Source organism: Macrotis lagotis, chromosome 1 (genome assembly GCF_037893015.1).
Source record: "Macrotis lagotis isolate mMagLag1 chromosome 1, bilby.v1.9.chrom.fasta, whole genome shotgun sequence".
In the NCBI taxonomy this organism is placed as follows: Eukaryota; Metazoa; Chordata; class Mammalia; order Peramelemorphia; family Peramelidae; genus Macrotis; species Macrotis lagotis.
The window spans coordinates 205,909,603-205,918,216 of record NC_133658.1 but is presented as its reverse complement, the minus strand read 5'-3'; positions in this window follow the sequence as shown (position 1 = coordinate 205,918,216).

Sequence of the window (8,614 nt, the reverse complement as noted above, 5' to 3'; positions counted from 1 at the left end):
ATCTACTCTCTAATTCTTTATCTTCATTTCCTTCAATCTTTAACTACTATTTCCTCTGGAATGCCTTTACTTTACTTTCATTTTTTTATGTTTTCCTTTCCCATTTTTGAGTCTCAATAAGACATGACTTTCCTATTATGATATAGTCTTCGTGGTCACCTTTTCATCACTAGTTATATTTTCACTTTGATTCACTGAGAGCATGGGGTCTGTGTGTGTCTGTGTGTGTGTGTGTGTGTGTGTTTGTGTTTGTGTTTGTGTTTGTGTATTAGAATAATAATATTCCCAACTGAGGGGAGGCGGGGTAGGAAGGGCGGGTGGAGAGAAATGTAACTTGGAAATATGCATATACAAATGGATGAAAATAAATAAATAAAAAATCATAATACTATGTCCTCAATGACACTTCCAAATTCTCCCATTTTCATTATCACTCAGTAAACTCCCCTTCTTTGAGGTTATTTAATTCATATGCAACACTCAGTCACAAAATTTTAGTAGCTCTTTTCTGCAGCCATCCAGAATGTATCCTTTCTTTCTTCAAAAAATTCAGCATATAGCTCACCATCTTTCCTCCCTAAAACTTGTCTTTATACCAGAAAGCTTCAACATATATAAATAACAGTCTCTGTAATACCCTAACCTTCCAGTTCATCAACTTCCTCACTTCCCATCACTTTTCCACTGCACTTCACCTGGCACCATTTCCATGTTTATGAACCCAAATTTTTCCATCTAATCACAATCCAATAGTTTCCCATCTTTCTCTCTGCCTTATAAAAGAAAACCTTGCTCTTTACTCAACACTATTACGTCTAATCCCTTGGTTCTCTCCATATTCCTCTCCATTCTACAACTTGATCACTTGTTGAACAGTTCATCTCTACAATATCCTCTTTTCTTGAGTGTCTTACCCACTTATATTCCTGATTATGTCTTAGACTTAGATCATTTCCACCATCTTTTACCTCTGCTCCTATACATGTGCTGCTGAAATAAGATGGAGAGAATCATACAATCATTCTGACTGGATCACTACAAATATGTTTTATAACACTTCATATAGACTCTCTCTGCTCCTGAGCAATTCTTTTACACATTATAATTAAATCACCATTACATTTCCCACTAACTGACCCTTCTAAATGTTTGTCCATCATCAAACCTCCCATAGCATCCACACTCTCAGCTGAGACTTGCCTAATATTTTACTGAAAAAGTTCAGTCAATTGTTCCATTTTTTCCTTTTTTTTCTAATCTCATATCGCTCAGATGCCTTCTGCCATTATCTTCTCTTCACACCTCTCTTAAAGTAAGAGTGTTTCTTCTATTTTCCAAGAGAAATCTCTCTACCTACACAAGAGATCCCCTTTCATCCCATTTCCTCCAATAGATTGTGTCCGCTATCATTATTTTTAATATCTCCCTGCCACGTACAAACATGTCCATATTCTTTTTCTTTCTAATCTCAAAAACCTTCACTCTCCCACATCTCCTCTCTCTCTCTCTCTCTCTCTCTCTCTCTCTCTCTCTCTCTCTCTCTCTCTCTCCTCTCTCCCTCTCTCTCTCTCTCTCTCTCTCTCTCTCTCTCTCTCTCTCTCTCTCTCTCTCTCTCTCTCTCTCTCCCTCCCTCCTTTTGTGATTGAAATTCTATCCTTAAGAAAGTTATCTACAATAGGTGTCTCACTGCTTTTCTCTCAATTTTCTTAACACTCTACATGCCAGCTTCATTATGCACTAAAACTGTTCTCTTCAAAGTTGCCAGTGATCTCTTAATTGCCAAACTAATAAAGCTTTTCTCAACTCCCTTCTTTCTTGACCTGTCTGCAGTCTTTAATGCTATTGATCAAACTCTTTTCCTTAACACTCTCTTCTCTCTATATTATTATGACAATTTTTTCTTCTGGTTTGGCTCCTTTGTATCTGACTCCTCAGTCACCAGTCACTTTTGATGAATCTTCAACTAGGTCATGTCCACTGCCTGCAACTGTCTCATTAAAAAAATATCTCTTATGTATTTCTTTCCCTTAATTCTAATTCCTTATATTAAAAAATGACTAATCTGTAAACATGTCTAACACAAATGTGTATGAACAATATTAACCTGATTGTTGCTTAGGGGAGGGGGATGGAAATTGAGTGTGGAAAGAAATACTAGAACTTAAAAATATATATGTGCATATGGATGAATGTTGAAAAACCTTCATAACATGAATTTGGAAAAATAAAATATGATTTTAAAAAATCTAGCTGCTTTCTATTGTCTTAGTACAAAATATAAAATAATAAAATTAAAACCCATCATAACTCATTCCTCCCTTCTTTCCCATCGTCTTACATATAGCCCCTTATATGATCTCTTTGTTTCAGTGACACTAGGCTCTCTGCAATTCAACAAACAAAACACTCAGTGTTTCAACTCTAAGTATTTTCCTTGGTCATCCCTAATGCTTAGAAAGTTATTCTCATCCCCACCCTCCCAATATTATTTTCCTTTTCCATTTTTGTCAGTTTTGCCAATCTTATGAATGTGAAACCATCAGAGTTGTTTAAATTTATATTTTTATCTTATTATTAAAGATTTGCAATAATTTTTCACAAGAATAGTGATAGTCTGCATTTCTTCTTCTGAAAAATGACTCTTCATGACATTTGAACATTTGTCTTTAGAAACTGGTTTTGTTCCTATGTAGTTGAAACATATGTTTATATATCTAGGATACCAACTAAGAAGTTCTTTTTATCAGAGAACTATGCATAAATATTTTTGCCTAGATGTTAATTTTTCTTCTTATTGTCCTTGAATTTATTTAGGTAATTAGTTTTTAAACTTTTTTGTAATCAAAATCATTCTCTCTGTTGCTAATTTGGCAAATAACTCTTGCCTTATCCATAGTTGTGATAGATGTCTCCTTCTCTGTTACTCTAATTTATTTATGAGGTGACTTTTTATATCAAAGTGATACATCCATTTGAAGTATTTTATATATAATGTGAGCTGTTGGTTTAAAAATAATTTTGTCAGATTCTTTACAGTTTTCTCCAGCAGTTCTTTTCAAATGATGAATCCTTATCTCAGGAGTTAAAGTATTTGTATTTATAGACACATATACTACATGTTCATTTGCTTATGGGGATTATGATTATAATAACTTTAATATTGAGCTTTTCTATTTTCTAACCCTAATTGAGTAGTTTGTATGGTTATTGTTATACAACATATGCTTGGGTCTGATATTTCCACACCCTTTTCCCCTTTTTAAATTATTTTCTTTGAGGTTCTTGATTTTTTTTGTTTCTCCACATGATTTTGTTATTATATGTTCTAGCTAAAAAGGAGAAAACTTTAGTAGTTACTTTGGTAAGTAAATATCTTAGATGGTATGCTTATTTATATTAGATTTAGACTCCTCCAAAATAAGCAATTAGCGTTACTTTAATTATTTATCTCTACTATTTCAATCAAAAAATTTATTTGTTATTTATGTATTCTCTCTGTATATCTTGGTAACTGGGCATCCTGATGTATCCTTTATCTGCAGTTATTATGAATGGACCTTTGTCCCATTTCATCACATTTAGTTTTATTGAAAATATTCACAGTAACTGATAATCTATGTGGGTTTATTTAATAACCAGTTAAATTATACAAGTAATTAATTCTATTTCAATTAGTTTTTGTTGCTTTTCAAAGATTTTCTAACAAGAATATTCTATCATCCAGGAAAAGCAATAATTGTTTACTCTTTGCCCACTCATTCCTTTAATTTTATTTTTCTTGTCTCATTCTATAACTAGCACTTCTATATGTAGATAAAATAATAGTGATGATAAAGGATATCTTTGCTTTTCCTGTATGCTTATTGGAAAGGTCTCTAGGGTTATTCCATGGCTGATAATGTTATCATTTGTCTAGAGATTAATCATAAAAAAGGAATTTCAACTTACTCCTATGCTTTCCAATTTTTCCCCCCACGAAATTTTTGTCATTTATGTTTCTAATGATATCATCATGTGACTTTTTTCTAGTCTGTTATATTTAGTTGTTTTAATATCAAAATAAGCTGACACAAATACAAAAATAGGTATAAATCAACTATAACAAATTATATAATTTTAACATGTTATTTTAGTCACTTTATAATAATTTATTTAATATTTTATAATTAAATTTATTAGCTATATTGATAGATTTTTCCTGCTTTATCTCTCTGGTTTAGGTGTCAAAAATATATTTTTTACACTGATGGATAATGCCACAATCTCTTCTTTAATTTTCATTATATCATCAGTCTATAGAGCAAATTTTGTTTTAAATATTTGAAAGAATTTTTATAGAAATCTTTCTTTACTTATTTTTTTTCTTTTCTCAGGCTATGGTTTGTTCAGATTTGTTTTCTGAGATAACCTTATATAAATTATCTTTCCATTATATTCATATAAAACATATTTATTTAAAAGAAATGATTGAGATAGTATGTATACAGAGATAATTGTATAAATATATATGTGCATGCATATATCTGAATTTATAGATATATAACATTCATTTTTTTTCAAAGTAGCAATTTGTCAGCATAGATTTAGACAAAACAATTTCTTTTTTTAATTAAGTTAACCATAATTCTAATAAAAGTTGGCACCAATTTGCTATTGAATTTTCTTAGTGGACAAAATATCAGTCTCAGATGTCACAAAATTGACCCAAAATATTTTTATGAAATCAGGAAAATATAGTTCAAATTTTCCATGCTTAAAAGGCCTATTTTTAATTATTAAATTGGTTTTAGTTATGGAATAAAACCAACATTTCCACAACACAGTACAATAAAAAGATGTTTGTGATCTACTTCTGGCCAAGCTGGTAGAGAGAAGTCAGGCACAGTTCTAAAGTTTCCTGATCTTCCCTAATAAATAATATGAAGCAAACCTCTTAACAGAAATCTAATTGACAAAACCCAGAAAGAAAAGCCAGAAGAAGAACATCTACCTATAACTCAGATAGAATGATTTAAAAACACTTCCTCCTTAAAAAAGAGGGACAGGAAGGAGATAGGAGGATGGAGCAGATTGAATGCGGTAAATTTCATTACATTAAGAGATACAAAAGACCTATTGTAATAGAGGGGAAGAAGGAGGCTATGAGAATCACCTGAATCTTCCTCTCTTCAGACTTCACTTAAAGTTAACTTAAACACACACACACACACACACACACACACACACACACACACACACACACACACACAGACACACACACACACACAAACTCAGTTAACTCAAAAAATATTACCTTTCAAGTATTAAAAGGGAGAAAGAGGAGGGGGAACAGAGATAGTGAGAGGAAGATAAAAGGGAACTAACATAAGGAAGGGAAGAAAAAAGGGGGAAAAATGAAAGGGGAAAGAAAGGGGAGGGGTGGATAGAGGAGAAATAAAAAGCCAAGAATTTCCAGGGATTCAATGAAAAAAAAATGCAAAAGAAGGTGGTTTAGCCCTACCAGATATAAAATTTTATTATAAAGCATCAGTCTTCAAAACTGTCTGGTATTGGCTAAGAAATAGAGTAGTGGACCAGTGCAGTATCTGGAAATGATTATAGTAATCTGCTGTTTGATAAACCCAAAGAGTCCCACTATTGGGATAAAAACTCTCTTTTCAACAAAAAACTGCTGGGAAAATTGGAAGTTAGTATGGAAGAAATTTAGATTAGACCAATACCTATGCCAAGATAAGAGCAAAATAGATACAGGATTTAGACATAAAAAAACAATATTATAAGCAAAATAGAAGATCAAGGAGTAGTTTACCTGTCAGATCTATGGAAAGGGAAGTAGCTTATGACTAAGTAAGGGATGGAGAACGTCACTAAAAACAAACTAGATAATCTGATTACATTAAATTTAAAAGCTTTTGCACAGAAAAAAACCACTGTAATCAAGATCAAAAGAAATGTAGTAAACTGGGAAACAATCTTTACAACTAGTATTTCTGACAAAGGACTCATTTCTAAAATATACAGAGAACTGAGTCAAATTTAAAAAAAAACATTTCTCACTTGACAAATGATCAAAAGATATACAAAGGCAATTTACAGATGAGGAAATCACACCTCTCAGACTGTCAAATATTACCAGAAAGGATAATGATCAATGTTGAAAGGGTTGTGGGAAATCTGGGGCTCTAATACATTGTTGGTGGAGCTGTGAACTCATCGAACATTTCTGGAGAGCAGTCTGGAACTAAGCCCAAATGGCAAGAAAAATGAGCATACCCTTTGACTCAGCAATGCCACTACTGGGTCTATACCCTGAAAAGATGATAAAGAAGGGTAAAAACATCACTTGTACAAAAATATCTATAACAGCCCTGTTTGTGGTGGAAAAGAATTGGAAATCAATAAATGTCCTTCAACTGGGAATTGGCTTAACAAACTATGCTATATGTATGTCATGGAACACTCTTGTTCTATTAGAAACCAGGAGGGATGGATATTCAGGGAATCCTGGAGGGATTTGCATGTACTGATGCTGAGCAAGATGAGCACAACCAGAAAATCACTGTACACCCTAACAGCAACATGGGGGTGATGATCAACCTTGATGGACTTGCTCATTCCATCAGTGCAACAATCAGGGACAATTTGGGGCTGTCTCTGATGGAGAATACTATCTGCATCCAGAGAAAGAACTGTGGACTTTGAACAAAGACCAAGGACTATTACCCTTAATTTAGGGGAAAAAAAACTGATATCTCATTGTCTGATCTTGAGATCTCTTATACTTTATGTCTATTCTTTAAGGTTATGATTTCTCTCTCAGCACATTCAATTTGGATCAATGTATATCATGGAAAGAACGTAAAGACTGGGAAAAATTCATTCTGTGGGAGGTGGGGGGCGGGAAGTAAGTAAGATTAGGGGAAAAGTTGTAAAACTCAAAATAAATAAAATCTTTAAAAAAAAAAAAAGTTGTAGCATCACCTTCCTGATGCACGAGTCCTCTTTGATCATGAAAATAAACAAGTGACTAGGTTAATGACTGCCATTCTGGAAAGTTAACACAAAACTTCATTTTAGCATTTTAACACCTTTTCCTGGTTCAATAGTCTTACAAATGTTACCAGATTATTTTAGAATAAAGAGATGTCTAAGAGCATGGAGGAAGAATGACTATACGGGGTGGCTAGATGGCCTAGTGGATAAAGCACTGGCCCTGGAGTCAGGAGTACCTGGGTTCCAATCTGGTCTCAGACATTTAATAATTACCTGGCTGTGTGGCCTTGGGCAAGCCACTTAACCACATTTGCCTTGCAAAAAGACCTAAAAAAAAGAGTGACTATGCCAGTTTAACTATTTGTGTCTAACAAAATTTGTGCCCCAAAAAGATGATTGTATATGAAAAAGCATATCTCCTTTACACAATTTGCTACTCCTTTTAAGATATAAAAAATTATGCTGCAGAAATGTATACACATACATATATACATGCATATCACACAAATATACATATATATTACATGTATGTATATATGTACATATATATGTATATTATACACACATGAAAAATTGTTCTGTAAATAATTCTACTTATCAGTTCTTTCTGTGAATGCAGATAGATAGATATAGATATATAAAATAGTCAAAATGATTTATTACCTCAAAGGTAATAAATATTGAAACAATATTCCTGTTACTATATGCAATGTTCTCTTGACTCTGTTCATTTTGTTCTTCATTATTTTGTGCACATCTCTTCATGTCTTTTTTTCCAAAATCACTGAACTCATCATTTCTTATAGCACAATAGTATTTCATCATAATCATATACAACTACTTGTTCAGACAGTCATCAATTGATGGACATCCCTGTAATTTACAATTGTTTGTTACCATAAAGAGAGCTGCATTTTTAGAAGATAGAGATTGTTTTCTTTTCCCCCTAATTGTCAATAAAAATATGCCAAGTAATGACATTGCTGGGTCAAAGAGTATAGGTAGTTACTCTTTGTGCATGATTTTAAATTGCTCTCCAAAATAATTGGATCATTTTACAATTCCACCAACAATGAATTAATGTTCTAATTTTTCCACATCCCCTGCAATATTCACCATTTTCCCTTCTATTATTTTCCTCTAATCTAGATAAATATAAAGTGATATCTCAAGGTTGTTTTAATTTCTCTAATCAAAAATGATTGAGAGCATTTTTCAAATGAATATTTTTTTCAGATGATTCTCAATTGTTTTGATTCCTTTATTGGAAAACTGCCTTGTCATATGCTTTGAATATTTATCAATTGAGGATTGACTTCCTTTCTTATAGGTTTGACAAAGTTCTTTATATAGTTTAGATATGAGACTTTTATCCAATAAACTGTCAATTAAAATCCCCCAATTTTCTACTTTCATTATGTTTACATTTGTTTTATTTGCACAAAAACTTTTTTTCTGTTAATGTAATCAGAATCATCATCATTTTACACCTAACATTTCTATGTCTTGTTATTCAAAATTCTGATGTCATATGTCCCGTATTTTTTGCAATTTTTAATCTAGTTCATGTGTCTATTTTGACTTACCCAGATACATAGCATAAGATATTCATCCCTTCTCA